Source organism: Lactuca virosa, chromosome 6 (assembly GCF_052849685.1).
Source record: "Lactuca virosa cultivar CGN04683 chromosome 6, Lactuca_virosa_CGN04683_v6, whole genome shotgun sequence".
NCBI classification, from domain to species: domain Eukaryota; kingdom Viridiplantae; phylum Streptophyta; class Magnoliopsida; order Asterales; family Asteraceae; genus Lactuca; species Lactuca virosa.
The window spans coordinates 30,042,940-30,061,830 of NC_136431.1; positions in this window are offsets into that span (position 1 = coordinate 30,042,940).

Here is an 18,891-nt window from a genome sequence, read left to right on the forward strand (position 1 = left end):
ATGCGTTTACGTATTATCAACGCATAACCGACATGTAAACAACAACTCATATATCTCCGTTTCAAGAATATAAGATATTATCGTCTCAAAATTACTCGTGATAAAATCCATGAAATAATTTTTGAGCATGGGTTTATCCAATACTCAAATCCTATTTCAGGAGTACTCATGAACACTGCAACAAACATTTGCTATGTCTAAGCACTTAGAAAATCTACAGTCGGATTCGTGACAGTCTTAATTCACTATTTACTTCCATTTGTATGATCGACTGTGGATGGTTGCATAACCTAGTTATTCGGGAAGTAAAACATGTGAAATGAAACATAAGAATCACCTAATTAACTATGTTCTCAAAGCTTTTGTGTATAAATAATACACCTTTATTTATTCACCATATTAATTAGACTTTATTCATTGTATAATGTTTCGACTAATCAACTAAATACTTGAATTAAACATTAGTCATGCAATGTACTAAACATGCATACTATGTTTCTCTATGGTCCTTCCTTTGTGAAATAGATCAATTGCACACATTTCCAATGATGCTCATTTCACAATTCCAAATCCTTATCACAAGTGTAAGAATAACAAAATTCTTGCCACTAACAGAATCTGTTAGAGTCTTCACTTACATGCAATGATCCTTTTGTAGTGTCAAGGCTCCAAAGTCACAGAGACTTGGCCAATGATATTACAAAGCATTCCATTGGAGATTGGTTACAAACACAATTCCATGGAAATGATGTCTCACATTCAAAGAGCATTCCTTGAACATCCTTCTTGCATTAAAGTTTCTAACTCGCACATATATATCAATATCCAACTCCCATAATGGAAACACTTCCATATTTCCATATGACTATCAATTCTGAACAAGAGTTACCTCTACTCTGAACAAGTCAATATGGTTCTTCCAAAAATTATACTATACTTCCAACTATCCACAAGCAACCAATCTTTGGTAAACCTCAAATTGTCCTTGATAGTTGTATAAGAACTTTAGTCATGTTTGGTTCTAGTCATTTTCCCTCTTAATGCCCCAGCATTTGGAAAATCAAAACGAGTGAATATTATAGCATATGTAATCGATCCTATACCTGAAGCATATGGGATCCAATACATAATGTCTTACATAGAGGCATGATACTTGACTAGTCTCTTGCAATAATATTTCCATATATCGAATTTCCTATGTTGAAACATTTCAACACGATATTCTTATATATTCATGACTAAGTTCCATTAAAAACTTCAATCTAAACTTTTATGTAACACCCCGTTTTGATAAGTACTTCGGTTGTGGTTTCGGAGGACAAGGTATAAGCGATTTGGTTTTTTATGGGGTCTCGGGTTTTCTCCGGAAGGTTTTAGGCTTTGGGGGTGTCGCTAGGAGCGTAAGGCTTCCCGCCACCTTTTCACGGATATCAAGTTCGTCGGAAACGGACTTAACAGGAAGGAGTTATGGCACTTTGAAGTTATTGTCAATTTTAGCCCCTAATGGAATTTTGTGACAAGGCAGCCCATGCATGCAAGGAATGCATGCGTGTGTTTAGCTGGTTACGCCCAACATAAGCTGGGTTACGCCTAGCGTACAAGGATTTATGGTCGCGGGTGTGTCACTACATAAAGAACACTATACCCTCAAGGACCAGCCTCCTTCTCATCCTTAGTCAGCCACCATGAAACCCTAATCCTCCCTTGAGTGTTCTTGGAGCTTTGGAGGCCATTAGAGAGCATATTGGTGTTGTGAAGCCATTTTTCAAGCAAGTGAAGAATATAGCAAGGTGGTGGACCAAAGGGGAAGTAGTAGATCCAAGATTATGGTTCAATTTCTGACCATTTCAAGGTATAAAGATCTAAGCTTAGTGATTATCTCCTTAGATCTCTTAGATTGAGTTTTTGGACCATTTTAGTCCAAAGGTTGAAGCTTTGTGGTCCAATCCGATTTCTAGGACATGGAGTTGCTACTCTCAGTTCTAAATGAGTCCCTAAGGCAGAAAGTTGCCATCATGGATGTCCTAATGGGTTCATGCATGAGTTAAGACCATTTCCATGGAAGTTAGTTATCATTTTCATGTTTGGGCTCTATTGGTGGATTGCAAGCCACTAAGTGACGGACTTTATGGTTTAAGACGTTGAAAAGGACTTGGATCTGTGTTTGTGGCTTCTGGAGTAGAGTATTAAGCACTTAATGGGAAGGTGACTTAACAGGGGAGTACATTGAGCGTACATGCAGGTACGCCCAGTGTACGCACCATTTAGCCTGTATGCTTAGTGTACATAGGAGTACGCCCAACGTACTCATCAGATATGGATTTGGTTTGTTTTGGGCCTCGGTTTGGGCCATGCATGGGATTTTGGTTCTTTGGACCTTAGTGGGCCATCAAAAGTCAAATAATGTGGGCCAAGAAGATGTTTAGGCTTAGGGTAAGGCCCATTAGAGGGATTGGGCCAAATTTAGCAAATTGGGCCATTAGTGGGCCACTAGTGGGCTTGGGAAGCCTACCTAATGTTGGGCCTTTGTAGATTATGGTTTGGGCCTTAGAAAGGGATCAAGTTGGTCTAGGGGGTAACCTGGTCATTTTACCCTAAGAAGGATTATTGTTCTGGACTAAGTGATACTTTGCTATTGGTAGCTTGGGGAGCCGAAGGATCAGCAGTTAGGGGAATTGCCAGATAGCAGCTAGAGGGGTATCGGCAGGACTTTAGCAGTGCAAGGTGAGTCTCCTCACTGTGTGCATGGGTCTACGGCCACAATGCCGGCCCACTATGTTTGTGTATAGCAGGAAGACCCGAGGGTTATCCCTAGGCATTTTCATGATATATGTTCCGGATTACGATCTGATTTCGGGCGAGGGCCGAGGTATGTTAGTATGCTAGAGGTCTTTGTGAGTCTTGCGTGTGTCGGTAGTATGATTCCGGACCAGGGTCCGATGTCGGAGTAATCCCGAGGAATGTTATACGTTGCATAGTAGAGTATACTTGTTGTCTTTGTGATACATGTATGTGCTTGGTAGGGAGGTGAGTGTGGGCGAGGTCTCGTATCTCACCACTAGCCGAGTGTGGACGGGGTTCCACGATTCATCAGTAGCAGAACAGGGGCGAGGCCCAAGGTAGGTGAGGCCTTAGAACAGGAGTACAGTAGAGTATGTTTCTTTATGCGCTAGTATGTTATATGTTTGTTTGTGTATATCGGGAGAGGCCCAGAGACAGGCGGGGCCTAAGAGAGACAGATCTGTATACCGAGCGCGGCTCGATGCCAGACGGGGTCTGATGCCGATTGGGGCCCGATGCCAGAACGAGTCCGATGTCGGGCAAGTCCCGATGCAGCGGGCGGGGTCCCAGTATGTGGTTATATGTCTGGTATGTGGTAGTATGGGGAACTCACTAAGCTTCGTGCTTACGGTTTTCAGTTTTGGTTTCAGGTACTTCCAGTAGCGGAGGGAAGAGCTCGGGATGACTGCATCGCACACACCGTGATGTTTTAGCCTGGGATATTTTACTCTGATATGATACGTTTAGAAATGATACTCTAATTAAATATGTTTTGAATGAATGGTTTGACAACTATGGTTTTTATTATAGTTTTAAAATGAAAAATTTTGGTCATGATTTTTGGGTCGTTACAACTTGGTATCGGAGCCTTGGTTTGAGGGATTCAGGCATACTCTCGGGTGTGTCTAAACTCAAACTAAGGACTTGGTATGAAAATTTTCAAAAGAGAATCATTTTTATAAAAACGAGTTTTGAGGAAAGGAAAAGAGTTTTGAAAAGAGAAGAATTTTGAAAAGAGAAAACGGTGTGGTGCATGCAATCAGCCGAGCTCAAGTAAGTTCTCCCAAATTACCCATACATGTTTGTTTAGATATGATATGCTTATGAGAAATGCATGCTATATTAGGGCTAACGATCTAGGAGGATGCCTTATGTGCCTGCTATATGTGTATGAGCTTTGAATTGCATGCTAGTACAGATTTCTTGATATGTGGACAAAATTGCTTGATTATGTTTCTGGTTAGATTTTCCGTTGGTATGAATGCTGCTTGCTCTGTGCTTGGTGGGACTTTGAGTGATGGGAGTTAACTACTACGTGAATACGTTAAGTCACATGTGACCAGGGTTGAATAATCTCAGAGTATTGGACTTGACCCTATTGCACAACTCTTGTTTGAGTCCAACTGGTTTAGGGATGAGTCCTTTACCTGAAGTATTATCCGAGCCTCGTTACATGTGATGGTATTCGCATAGTGGTCAATTGGCATTATGAAGAGTCCTTCAGCAGCTGAGGACTGGGTTGGGTTATAGATTTCCCTAGGTTAAGCCTAGGATAAGATTATTGTTGGGAGCAATAGTAGTAGTGCAAGGGACTTGATGGAGTCAAGGAAATCTTTGAGCAAAGTACGGATCGATGTGGAAGGTAGTGGGGGCCCATACTACTGAAAGCAAAGGATTTGTACTCGAATCAAAGAGGGCTGAGATAAAACCAGGGAACTTGTAGGGCGTGTGTGATCCCTCAGTAGTGATAAGTATTCTGATGATTATTATGATATGTTGCAGAATGGTGACACTACGGGGTAGAGGTGAGAGATCGAGCTCAGGCTTAGGAGCCGAGCAGCTCGGGGAGCAGATGAGAGCATTTATTTCAGTAAAGGTTACGCGCTATATTCTGGACCAGACTCCTGTGATCTTTGGTTCGGTCAAGGAGAGTATTTTAGAGCTTCTGGATGAGAAGCTGGGAGCTTTTCATACTAAGATGATGGCCATGATGGGGGCGCGTACCTTGACATTCCGAGAGTTCAGAGCTTGTGGAGCTCCAGATTACCATGGGGCTCGGGACCCCGTCGCTAGCAGCAGGTGGTTGGCCGATGTTGCCAACGCTTTCCGTACGAGCCGGTATCCCGAGGAGGACAAGGTCGGACTTGCCTCCTGTCTTCTGAAGGACAGAGCACGGGATTGGTGGGAAGAGGTTGGACATGCCATGGGGGATGATGTCGCGTTGGACGCGATGACATGGAGTGATTTCTCGGCCACGTTCAAGGCCGAGTTTGCACCGATGATTGAGGTGCAGCAGCTAGCACGGGAGTTTTAGGACCTCCGGCAGACGACTGAGACTGTAGCGGAGATTACCGCCAAGTTTAGGGAGAGGGCTCTTCTTGTTTCGCAGTATGTCGCGGACGAGGAGATGAAGAAGGCCCGGTATCACGAGATGTTGAGGGATGACATCAGGGAGTTTGTGAGCAGGTCCGGCTGCAAGATGTTATAGGATATGATTGCTCGAGCCAGGGAGAGGAAGATCGACCTAGAGCACCTCAGGAAGAGGAATACGGATGAGATTCAGGTAGCCACAGGCTTAGGCTAGAGACCCAAGGGGTCAGACTCGAGATCGAGGTACTATCAGAGCTGCAGCCGATACGGTAAGTGTGGCAGGACGCACGAGGGTGCCTGCAGGAGCAGTAAGGGTGGTGATTCTGGCTGCTTCAAGTGCGGCCGGACTGGTCATTTTAGCAGAGATTGTACAGCTACCACCACCCAGGGATCAGACCTGATATGCTTTCATTGCAGTCAACGGGGCCACAAGAAGGCCCAGTGTCCGAGTTTGCTTTCAACAGGACAGGTGATAGCACCTGCCCCTGCGACTTTGAGGATCGACGGTCGTCATGGCCGGGCAGGAGCGCCTGCGGCGGGGAGCAGGGCATTCCAGTTGGTTACAGAGGAGATGCGAGCAACCCCTGATGTGGCAGGTGCGTATTTTTCTCTTTCCTATCAGATTTTATTTGTGATTTTTCTGTTATGGTAGTGCATTGATGTTAGTTAATGTACTTTGAAATTATGTTTCCTGCTTATGATTAAATTATATGACATCTGCATACCATGGATGTTAGAGTAGTAGTTCGAAGATGTTTCCCTTTAAAGCAGGTTCTCAAGATGCAGTCATTGTAGCAAGTGTGAGTGGGGCTCGGGAGGTGTTCTGTTAGTCTTCAAGAGTGGTTCAGATTTGGTATTGGTTAGTTTTGGGGCACGAGCAATGGTAAGAGTTGGTTGTCAGCAGATCGACCCCTTAGATGGAGATAAGGATTGGGAATCCTTTCCAAACTGGGAGTTGTAGGGATCTAGTTGAATCGAAGTGGGGGAGAACTATCTAGAGGTAAGGAGCAGAACTAAGTTCAAAATTGGGATGAGTTCACAACTTTGTTGGGAAGGAAAGCAGCCCAAGTGACTATTTGGATAGAGGAGCACCCGAGTTGGGAGTTTGGGAAACTTCCCAACATTGAGTTCGTGTGTTCACGGTAGTTGATAATTGGTTGGGAACTAGGTGGGAGATTTTCTCGGCAGGACGCGAATTAGCTAAGATGTAAGACTGCTGGATCGTCATAGCATTCCCCAACAGTTAAGCAGAGCGGGAAGAGTTGTAAGGCTGCGGGATAGCCGTAGTATTTCGTTAGCAGCTAGTTAGAGGAGTGTGGGCGAGGGCCCGTATCTCTTAGTTAGCGGAGTGTGGGCGAGGCTCGTATCTCCTAAATAGCATGTTAGAGATCGGGAAAGGATAATTCGTTGAGTTTCAGGATGGAGTTGGTCCTGCATAGCCCTAGATAGGTGGGACTTGTGGGGGAGGCCACTCTGAGATATAGTTTGGGTGAGACCCATGGGCGAGGCCCGTGTGATTATAGCAGCGCAGGTGAGACCTGATAGAGACCTTAGGGTCAAGATAGGGGATCGAGGATCCCAGGACTTAGGGAGCCAGAGTGGCAAGGAAGATAGAGCAGTTTTAGATAGCCGCAGTTTCTTCGCAAGTCGCTGGGAGCGACTGAGAGTTTGAGTTCGGGTTCAGTAACCGAAGGGATCCGATATTCCAGATAGTGGATAGATAGGTTCGAACTTGGGAGGTCCCAGTTCTTTTGGAAAGAAGGCAAGAGGCAGCATGGTGTTCGGGCAGAAGTGATGATCATGAGGGTTCTTGTGTGCAAAATAGCTTGTGGATCGGAAGGGATAAGCCACTTGTAGTGGGATTAAATAATCTCAAAGTAATGGATTTGACCCTCTTGCGCAGCTCTCGTCTGATTCAAACCGTTGCAGGGATGAATTTTCTACTTGAAGGATTATCTGAGCCTTCTGTCAAGTATAATTGACCGGCAGGTGGTTGTGCAGGAGTAGTCGGTCAGGGAGACAGACCAGTTTGGGATTCGGACTTTAGGAAGACAGATGTGGCTTGCGGAAGTTTGAAGTTCATTTTCTTCATAATGGAAGACCGATTTCGATTCCAGTCGTCTTGGAAGTGTTGTTTCACGTGTAGGATCATCAGTTGCTTTCCTCAGATCAGTTGTTGGGAGATGGGTGTTAGTAAGGAGAGACTTCGAGGATGAAGTCTAGTTTAAGTGGGGGAGAGTTGTAACACCCCGTTTTGATAAGTAATTCGGTTATGGTTTCGGAGGCCAGGGTATAAGCGATTCGGTCTTTTATTGGGTCTTAGGTTTTATCCGGAAGGTTTTAGGCTTTGGGGGTGTGGCTAGGAGCGTAGGGCTTCCCACCACCTTTTCATGGATATCAAGTTCGTCGGAAACGGACTTATAATGAAGGAGTTATGGCATTTTGAAGTTATTGTCAATTTTAGCCCCTAATGGAATTTTGTGACAAGGCAGCCCATGCATGGAAGGAATGCATGCGTGTGTTTAGTTGGGTACGTCCAGTGTAAGCTGGGTTACACCCAACGTATAAGGATTTATGGTCACGGGTGCGGAGAGGCGTACACCCAGCGTACGAGGAGTACGCCCAGCGTAGGCTCAGAGTCCCCAAACCCTAAGTTTTAGGGTGTGTCACTATATATAGAACATTATATCCTCAAGGACCAGCCTTCTTCTCATCTTTAGTCAGCCACCACGAAACCCAAATCCTCCCTTGAGTGTTCTGTGAGCTTTGGAGGCCATTAGAGAGCATTTTGGTGTTGTGAAGCCATTTTTCAAGCAGGTGAAGAATATAGCAAGGTGGTGGACCAAATGGGAAGTAGTAGATCCAAGATTGTGGTTCCATTTCTAACCATTTCAAGGTATAAAGATCTAAACTTTGTGATTATATCCTCAGATCTCTTAGATTGAGTTTTTTGGCCATTTTGGTCCAAAGGTTGAAGCTTTGTGGTCCAATCCAATTTCTAGGACTTGGAGTTTCTACTCTCAGTTCTAAATGAGTCCCGAAGGCAGAAAGTTGCCATCTTAGATGTCCTAATGGGTTCATGCATGAGTTAAGACCATTTCCATGGAAGTTAGTTATCACATTTCATGTTTGGGCTCTATTGGTGGGTTGCAAGCGACCAAGTGAGGGACTTTATGGTTTAAGACGTTGAAAAGGACTTGGATCTGTGATTGTAGCTTCTGGAGTAGAGTATTAAGCACTTAATGGGAAGGTGACTTAACAGGGGAGTACGCTGAGCATACATGCAGGTACGCCCAACGTACGCACCATTTAGTCTGTACGCTTAGCGTACATAGGAGTACGCCCAGCATACTCATCAGATATGGATTTGGTTTGTTTTGGGCCTCGGTTTGGGCCATGCATGGGATTTTGGTTCTTTGGGCCTTAGTGGGCCATCAGAAGTCAGATAATGTGGGCCAAGAAGATGTTTGGGATTAATGTAAGGCCCATTAGAGGGATTGGGGCCAATTTAGCAAATTGGGCCATTAGTGGGCCACTAGTGGACTTAAGAAGCCTACCTAGTGTTGGGCCTCTGTAGATCATGGTTTGGGCCTTAGAAAGGGGTCAAGTTGGTCTAGGGGGTAAAATGGTCATTTTACCCTAAGAAGGATTATTGTTCTGGACTAAGTGATACTTTGGTATTGGTAGCTCGGGGAGCCGAAGGATCATCAGTTCGGGGAATTACCAGATAGCCGCCAGAAGAGTATCAGCAGGACTTCAGCAGTGCAAGGTGAGTCTCCTCACTATGTGCATGGGTCTACGGCCACAATGGCGACCCATTATGTTTGTGTATAGTAGGAAGACCCGGGGTTATCCCTAGGCATTTTTATGATATATTTTCCGGATTACGATCCGATGTCGGGCGAGGACCGAGGTATGTTAGTATGCTAGAGGTCTTTGTGATTCTTGCATGTGCCGGTAGTATGATTCCGGACTAGGGTCCGATGTCGGGGTAATCCCGAGGATTGTTATTTGTTGCATAGTAGAGTATACTGTTGGATTAGGTGTCTAAGCCCATAAGTAATTTGGTATGTACTTGACCCGATTATGAGCATGGTCCTTTTGGCTTGCCTTCACCATAGCAACTGGTAGGATGAATTAAGGAGAAAGAGGATTAATTATGATTTATTAATATATTATATGAATAATATATTAAAAGAGACATCATATTGTTTAATTAATATTAGTCAAGAATTAATTAAGAATTAATTTTGTGGCTAAAAGAGATTAATTATACTTGGGGCTGATATTTTAATTATAAGATAATTGCATTATGGGCTATGGAACCCTTGGAAAAGGGTTGGACGAAATCCTTAAGGATGGACCATAAGATTTCCTCCATTAGGGGATTCTGGAAGGATCTTGTGGCCTGCTTAGAGCCTAAGCAACCAGATGAGGCCTTTTAGTGAAACCCTAATTCCTCAGCTATATAAGGACACCCCAAGCATCCAAAAATCGGCTAACCTAACCCTAAGAAGAGTTCTATAGCCGATTTTCCCTCTCCTCTAGTGGCGTTTGTGACTCCATTAGAGGTGCAACATTTGGGGCATTAAGCTTTCAAGAGTCAAGATCAAGAAGCATTGTGATTGTTATTGCTACATAACAACCAAGGTAAACTTTCTAACACTAATCATATGTGATTTTCATATTTGTATGCTAGTCAATTAATGTTTATTACTTTGGTATTCAATGTTGTATGTTTCCTTAGAAAAACCTAGATCAAAGCAATTAGGGTTACATGAACACCATATGATTGATGTTATGCTCATAACCCATCAGTGGTATCAGAGCCTAGGTCATTTTTCTAGTGAATAGATGCAAAAGTGAACCACCAAAGTTCTTGAAAATCGATTTTTTTTGGGTTTTTGACTGGCAGACTCGCCGAGTCCATGAATGGACTCGACGAGTTCCATTGTGGACTCGACGAGTCCAGGGCCCTGGTGCCGGGATTTTCGATTTTTTTGCCAGATTTTGTTGAGGATAACTGCCAAAACTCGTTTTTCTTGCCAAAATTCGATTGTTTAAGTTTGGAATGGTTATCCTCATCAAAATTGATGGATTTGGTTAAATATGGATAATATAGGATTGTTATTAGTCAAATATTTGACCTAGTAATTTGTAAAAGTTTCAATTTGCACCGTATAGGTTTTATAGTTTAAATTTGAACTTAAAAGTTTTAGTTTTTGAAATATTAAATTCAAAAACCTTAGAGTTTTGAAAAGTTCAAATTGCACCCTTATGGTTTATTAATTTAGTTAAGAGTTTAATTAAAGGAGATAATTAATAAATCATAATTATATGGTTTAAAGATTAATCAAATTAAAAGTCTAATTTATTAATAGTTTAAACCAACTAGTATTTTAAAAGTGTAAAATACACCCTTATACTATATAACATTTAAAAGTTTAACATATTATATATGTATGTGTAAAAGGTCAGTCTTACCGTTAGTAGGCCTCATTCACGAAGCTGGTCTCTAAGGGGTGTTTAAGGAAATTGCCTATAAAATGGCGATTGAATGGGTATCCACTCTTACCTACCGCACTCTTGACTAGTGGAGGGTCGTTAGCCGAACGGGTAGGATAGGACACAACCTTCCATTATAAGTATAATGTAATGCAAGTAAGTAAACCTTTTATAAATTCCCAAATCTTAGTTACTTTAGGAAAAATGTGGAATTGGTGCTAACCCATGAAATTACACTTTGCACCTTGCTGAGACGTTAGTGGAGCGTGTGTGGTTAATCGACACACTAATTTGGGATTGGCAAGGTTGGCAGAGGGTGACTCGATGTTTGTCATAGATCAATGGAGCGTGTGTGGTTAACCGGCACATTGATTAGGTGATAGTAACATTGAGGGTACCAAGTATATTTGCATGGTTATCCACACATTGTTTGTGATCATCGGCATCCCAGTCACAAACATGAAGGGAACAATCGAGATTAAACATGTCATTGAAAAGTTAAATGAATCTCAAAAGATCTAGGAGTTTCAATTCATTTAAAACTTAAACTTCAAATTTCGTTTTTCATGGTGGAAATTGGTAAATCGTCATTTACCTACCTTTAAATGTTTTGCAAATTGGATTACGGCATCCATCTTCCAATTTGTAGAATATTGTGTTGGGTCCTAGCCTTAATATCTCATTTGGGTGTTTTATTAAGGACTCAATCAACTAACTTGAATTTCTCCCGTTTTGTAGATGTATAAGTCTAACAACTATGCTCTTCCTGAATCCATTGGAAAAAGTTTCCCACTTGAAGATGATGTTCCACGACTGGATCATGGAAATGAGAATCATGCTTCACTTCCTCCACCTCCTCCAATAGTTCTCCCTGACCCACAAGTTCGAAGGCTTGAAAATTTCAAGATCACTCAAGCCCTATTGGAAAAAAGACATAAAGATGGGAAGTCTTTGTGTGCACACGTCTTAGAGATGAAGTCACACATTGACAAGTTGAAATGATGGGTGTTGTTTTCCCAGGGAAGTTGGCTGTTGACTGGGTTCTTCAATCACTTCCGGAATCATATAGTAAGTTCATTAGAGAGTACCATATGATGGATCACGACGTGACCCTCATTGAGTTGACTTATTTGCTTATTGATGCTGAATCAACAATGATTTGGCGCAATGGTAAAGCAAATGTGTCAGGTAAGTCAACCTCCCAAACTTCTATGGACATTGATGGCAACATCGGAAGTCCTAAAGAGTTTTCTCTACACAAGAGAAAGGTTGAGTATGAGATTGTCCCGTGTGCTATTTCGAGGAAGTGCACTTGTGTCTATTGCCGAGAGAAGGGGCATTGGTTACGAAGCTGCCGCAATTATCTGAAGGATCGCGAAGATGGGAGAGTCAAGCTGTATGACTCTGCTTCAGGTAAAATCCACTATCTAACTCTATTAAGTTCCTATTTTTTGATTCTTAATACATGATGTGATAAGATTGCATTTTGATGTTTTGTAGGATCGAACAAAAGAGAGGAAGCTTAAAGAGTGATCTGAGTCTAATCACGAAGAAATGGATTTTGATCGGATGGTTCGAGGATTGGATTTTTGAGCTGCTTAGAGTTATGATAGATTGCTTAGGAATATGTAATAGCATAATTTTCATTTGAATTTTCGTTGTAAGGACCAGTTTTCCGCACCTTTTTATAAATAAAATAAATTTTGAGTTTTGTCTTATTTATATCCTTGCAATATCTTTTTGTGAAAATTGATGCTTGTGTATTTCTACTATGAGCAATATTAAGTGGATGTGATTCTTAGTTATGTTATTTATGGTAGTGTCGTAATTTTCTAAGTAAGGAAAGATTCCCATCGTCCAAGTTTCAATTGGACAGAAACTTGGAATGATACAACTTGTATCGTGTGATGTATGGAAATCTTGGTACTTAGAAAATTAAGACTAATTCCTTGTTCACACAAGTATGTGAGTTAGGAAATCTTGGTACTTAGGAAATTAAGACTAATTCCTTGTTCAATTGTTTGCATAAGGCAGAGCACCTTGATAGTGTGAAAGTTCATTGATCTGTATGGGTGAGCTTCTGAACAACTTGAAAGCAATGGTAGGCACTCGTGATGCCATGTGGCAAGAAATTAAGATTGAACAAGGTTCAGTCCATATGAGTTGGATTTGTCACAAACATTGTCTTATGATTATGGTTATGACAAATTCACATGGATAGGAACACATACGCCATAATATCTAAGTGTCATAAGGTTTCTCTCCGTTTCATGAAGATGATTGTGAGGAAACGCTTTTAGTAAGAGAGATTTTAAGGAGATGGCAATTGTGAATTGCATTCTCAAATTCGATTATGATTACGGCATCCCTCTTCATAGTTCGAATTGTGAGATTTGGCAATAAGTTTGAACATTAGATTTCTATTGCTATAAGTGCTAGAACTGTTTAGACACACATATGAGTTATCTAAGGAAAGGTGTATGAGTTTGAGAAGCTTAGATAAAGGCTTATCGAAGCATCTCATATCAGAAACATGAACTTTGGTTAAGAAAATCAATAAGTATTGTTTTCTAGAAGTTTAGCTGATTTCTGAATACATGTCAAGGCTAGTGGGAGCATAAGTTTTATGCTGATAAGGAAATAGTTATCATGTTAGTGGGAGCATGATTATTATGTTCAGTATTGTAAGTTAGCAATATTAATTATAGAAAACAAAAGTTTCACTTTGCAAAGATGTAGGGTCAAAAGGTTGTTTTGCTATAATTAAGGGATAGAATATTATACTTCGTTTCAAATATAAAAGCTTGGATCGAGAAATTTTAATCAAATTTAGTCAAAAGATATATGAATGTTATGTTGAAAAGATTGAACATAAGAGAATTCTATATATGGAAATACTGTTGCGTTCTCAAATTCAATTATGATTATGGCATCCCTCTTCATAGTTTGATTTGTGAGAACATGGCAAATAGAAATAGAAATATTATGGCAAAAGACTGGTAAAGTATCATGTCTTTATGTAATACATTATGAATCGTGTCCTGTATGCTTCGGGTATAGGATCGATTACATATGCCTAGAGCATTAAGAGGGAAAATGGACTAGAACCGGATTTGACTAAAATAATGAAACAACTGTCAAAGGACGATCTGAGGTTCGCTAAGGATTTGTCGTTTGTGAGTAGTTGGAAGTATAGTATTGGATGGACCATCTCGACATTATTATGAATAGATAAGATTCTATTTAGAATGAGTTGTCATAAGGCAAATATGGAAATGTTTCCATAATGGGAGTTGGATATCAAGAATCTATGTCTAGATTAGAAACTTTTATGCAAGAAGGATGTTCAAAGTAATGTACTTTGAATGTGAAACTTCGTATCTATGGAATTGTCTTGTAACAATATCCAATGGAGCACTTTGTAATATCATTGGCAAAGTCTTTGTGACTTTTGTGCTATGACGTTACAAAAGGATTATTGCATAAAATGTTAGAATCGAACATATTCTAAATGTTGAGAGAAAAACTTGGAGACACACTTGAACAAAAGTTAGCACAAGTATAATGTGGAATAGTTAATCTCAAAGGATCTAAAAGCTCAACAATAATATAGTTAGATAGTTAGAGAGTTAGTTGCAGAAATGTAAAGGAATGGAAATGACAGCAATTGTTATATCAAGAAGACACTTAAGCTGATTCATAACAAGGAATGCATTCACTCCAAGTTAATAAGGAAGATCAAGCTTAGTGATTAAGTCTTAAAGACTTGCTCTGAAGAGGGATTATGATCAGCAGAATTATGATAAGATTTAAGTAAGAAGAGATGAGTGAAGAAAGATAGAGAGATAACTTCAGAATGTGTATTCAGATAGAATTCATAAGTTATCGGTTCTTCCTCTCTTAATACAAAGAGAGTAAGTCTCTATTTATAGAGACTTAGAAACTACACTAGATTACAACTCTATAAGCAGTCGTGCAAGGCATACTGGATAATAGAGTGTATTACATAAAAGACAAATAAAGTAATCTAGCTAAGTTGACTGCGGTAGCTGACTCCGGTTGCTGATGCGGTTGCTGATGAACAAGATTGACTCCGGGTGCTGAACCGTTGCGGTAGAAAGATGGTTGCGGTAGCTGAGTTCAAGAGGGTCACTTTTATGATTCAACAATTTCCCCTAGGTGACCTCTTTAACTCCGGTTCAGCTATCAAGTTTGAGGTACTTAATCAAAATCCACTAGAACTTCCGGACATTTTCCAACCATGTGATTCTTCTTATGATCTCGAACTTGACTTCTGCGATAGTATGCTTCGATCTTTCAATTGCAGTCCGGCAGATGTCAAGTTGTTTCTTGGTCAGGCGGTGCATGGCAGTCATAGGAATGAAATATTTGACGTTGTCAGTCTTCCTTTTGAATATGACTCCAAGTTCAGGGTAGTTTGTTGCACCTAGAGATCTTTCTTGGAAGCCTTCGGTAGGCATTGGCACAGGTTCAAAAGGTGGGAGGTCAAACTTCTTGAGGATGGTGGGGTAGATATCCGCATCTATCTTGGCAAAGTCACAGACCGTATCCCTGAGAAAAGAGTTGGCTTTTTCAAGCGCTATCTGCATTTTAGGGTGCTTTTCTGACTTATTTTGGAACACCCTGGCAATAATGAAGATTTCTTCCGGATTCATACAAGGAAATTCTGCCTGGGTGCGGATGTAGTCATGCTCCCTTCTGGTGAGGGTATATTGGATGTAGTCAGCCTTCATAAATTTCCTGACTTTGTAGTTCTTGACTGCGGATGGTCTGTCGTTAGACCATATGTTTTCAATGGAGGAGGCATGTTTAGCATGAAAAAGACTAAAGTCTCTCAAACTCCATTGGCAGTCTCTTGTGATCTGGAAGGCTTTGGTCAAACTGCTCAAATACATTGAAGTACTTGGCATTTGGAGAAATTGGTATATCCCAGTATCCATCAGCAGGGGGTTCAGCATAAGTGAGGTGCGGTCTGTAATCTTCGTCTAGGAGCCTGCGGTGCGGATTGATCCAAGAATTGATCAAGGACTCATCCATCATGGTGTCAAACCCGCATTCTCTCCAAATTAACTCTGCCAGCTTGGCTGCTTTCCAATCATGCTTCCTTTGAGCGGTGGCAGGGAAGTCTATGGTGCTTGGAGAAGACATGTTTTCAGCCAAGTTCTTGAAGTGCGGAGGAGTCTCTGGCTTTTTGGGAGTATCTTTTGGAGGTGAAGTGTGAGGAGATGGAGTATGTTGAGATGGTTGCGGTGGTGTGGGAATTTTTTCAGTGATGATGGGGGACTCTGATGAATAGAAGTATCAGAGTGATGGACTTCTTGTTCTTCATCACTTCCCCCTCTTGAGGGATGCAACCCCGGTGCTTCCTCAAGCCATTGCTTAAGTCCATCCACCTTGTTGAAGACTTCTTGGAACTGAGCTTTGAGAGCTTCTGCCAAATGTTGGTTCTTTGGAGTGGAGGAGCTGAAGAGCAACTTGTGGATTTTTTTGGTGAGCTGGAGGATCTCAGGGCCATGGAAGTTGGAGGAAAGGGATTTCTGCAGTCTATTGATGGTTGCTTGAAGAACAGAGATAATGGACTCATAAGCTGTATGAGTCTCATCTATCAATTTCTGAGACTGAGAAGCTTGATCCGCGATGGCCGCTTGAAGATCCGTTTTGATTGCGGTCACCTCAGTAATGAGGCGTTCTGCTGCAGCCATGAAGTCCTTGTGGTCAGCCTTGCGGTTATTGTCAAGGGACCGGATCCCCATCTCTACTTTGAGAGAGATTCGTTCAGCAGCCATGCGTTCCCTTGTTTCCAGACTCTCTATTCTTTCAATCAGTGACTGCGGTCCTCGAGTGTCTTCAGGTTGCGGTTGAGTAGGCTGGACCGCAGCCAAGATCTGATCGATTTTGGCTTGGAGGCTCATGAACTCCTTCCGGGTGACAACATTCTTCTTCTTTTTCTTCTTTTCTTTAGGCTTGGAAGTCGAATGTTGAGAACCGCTGGACTCCTCTTCTTCAAACATCATGAGGTCATCATCAGAATGGCTTGGCATGTTTACTTCTTGGATGTCTTCATCATCAAGACTGAAGGTGGGAGCTGAACTGAGTTCGATTGCAGGTTCTTCGTCTTGTGATGGATTGACTATAGGAGTGGGAGATGGAATGGGAGTTGGAGTATGAGGAACTTTGGAGGTACCTGCGGCTGCACCTGAAGCTTGAGCTTTTCAAATTGTTTCAGCCATCTGATCCATCCAGTTCTGAACTTTTTGAATGGTGGCTACGGTACTGGCATTGCTGATGGCATTTGCTCAATATCTAGCCACGGACTGGATCTCCTGTTCTTTCTGTTGTTGCTGCTTGATTTGTTGTTCCTTGCGGGCTTGGAAAGCCCTTTGGAACGCAGCATACTTCTTCTTGTCTGACTCAGTTACCGGATTGTACTGTAACCAAGAGTCATTGGATTCATCACCGTCAAATCCTTCAAAGCGCACCGAAGTGTCCTTCGGGTCCACGGATCCTTGCACATTTGTGCTCACCGTGCCTGAACCACCTGTAAAAGATGAAAGCAGAGTAGGATTTCTTGAGCTTCCTCGATCTCCTTGACCCGTGGTCAAGTGTGGCCTCTGCTCAGTTCTGGCATGGGCGAAAGAAGTGCCTTGCGGGTGGGAAGGTGTTTGTAGTGTTTGGGTGACGGAAAGAAGGATGGAGTGCAACTCCTCTGGTGAAAAGAAATGCAGTCGGGAAGCCCTGGAGACCTTAGGGCGTGAACCAGTGTCGTCTTATTGGGAGTGCACTGGGGGGGAGTCTCCACGTAGTTGAGAATCAGACTCACTTTCTGAGTCTGACTGGAAAATGATGGTGGTGTCGAATGGGTGTGCGGGTACCCTAAGGACTATTGGAGCCTGTTGAGAGGCTTCAGCATCGGTCCGGTCACGCATATGGATAGTGGTAGCGGTTGTTTTCCTTTTCTTGAGGATAGAGATTAGATGCCTATCCTCATCTAAATCACTACTAGATATGGTTGGGGCAGGTTTTGTTTTGCGTTTCTTGGTGGGTGCGATTCGTTTAGGAGCATCCTTCTTGGGTGTTCTTTGTTTCTTGGTTGCCAACTGCTTTCTTCTTTGAGAAAGATTGGATAGTGTAGTGGAAGAGGGGGACCGCGGTACCCTAAGGGATAATGGCTGTGGATGGAAGAGGCGGGGTAGGAGGGTATGTGGCAATACCCTCCGTAGCCTCAATGTAGTCTGAGACATCAGCAGTCTCAAGACCAAAAGAAGAAAGGATATGAGTAGGGAGTCTGCGGATCGGTCCAAATATCGTTTGGTCAGAAGAAGGGTTGTACCTTTTAGTTGATGTCACTACCCATGTCTATTCCAGCATCCGCATGTAAGTCTGAGATGCAAAGTGACCAGAACCGTGCAAATGTGAGCTCGGTTGGGTTCTCCCTTGGGTGCTCTTTGGGAATGTATTGGAGGAAGTCGTCCCAAAGGATTTGTCCATAGTTTATGTCGTGGCCTGTGTAGATGCTCCATACCAATTCCAGTAGCTTCAGTCCCATGTTGTCGATGCCTCCGGTTCTGCCGGATAGGCAGCGGATGACAAAATGACACACAAACTGCCATACCGCAGGCAGCTGATTCTTTTTGAACTCACCACTCCCTCGAATTGGTTTCTGATACCCCATCTGGTAGAGTGCGGATGTAACGTCTGCCATTGAAGGTGAGAAAATCTTGATGGAAGGGTGAACCAGAAGATTAATGGCATTTAAGAACTTTTCTTTGGACAAGATGACCAAAGAATCGTTCATGAGATTGAGGTGAACTTCTTGGGGGTTTTCCATTGGGCGATATGCAGAGAATGCACATTTGAATAGAGTAGAAACTGGAACAACGTCTGTAAATGCATCGAATGGACCAAACAGAGGGTGGTTCCTGAGAAACTTGATCATAAGCTTGATGGGAGGATTATATGAAGGATGATCTTCAAATATTGCTCTGAAATTACTTGAAGCGATTGTTGGAGAGTCGGAACCTGTTGGATTTACAGAACCTGAAGCCTTGGATTGCTTCTTTGATGCACCTGATTTTACCAGTGTTGAAGATTTGAGTGAAGAAAACAGAGTTCTTGAAAGTTTTGAAGGTTTTGAGGAATTTGGGAGAAAGAATCGATATTCAGAAAACGTAAAGTATTGTTGGGGAAGAAGATGGGTTTATAAAGTGGGGTTAA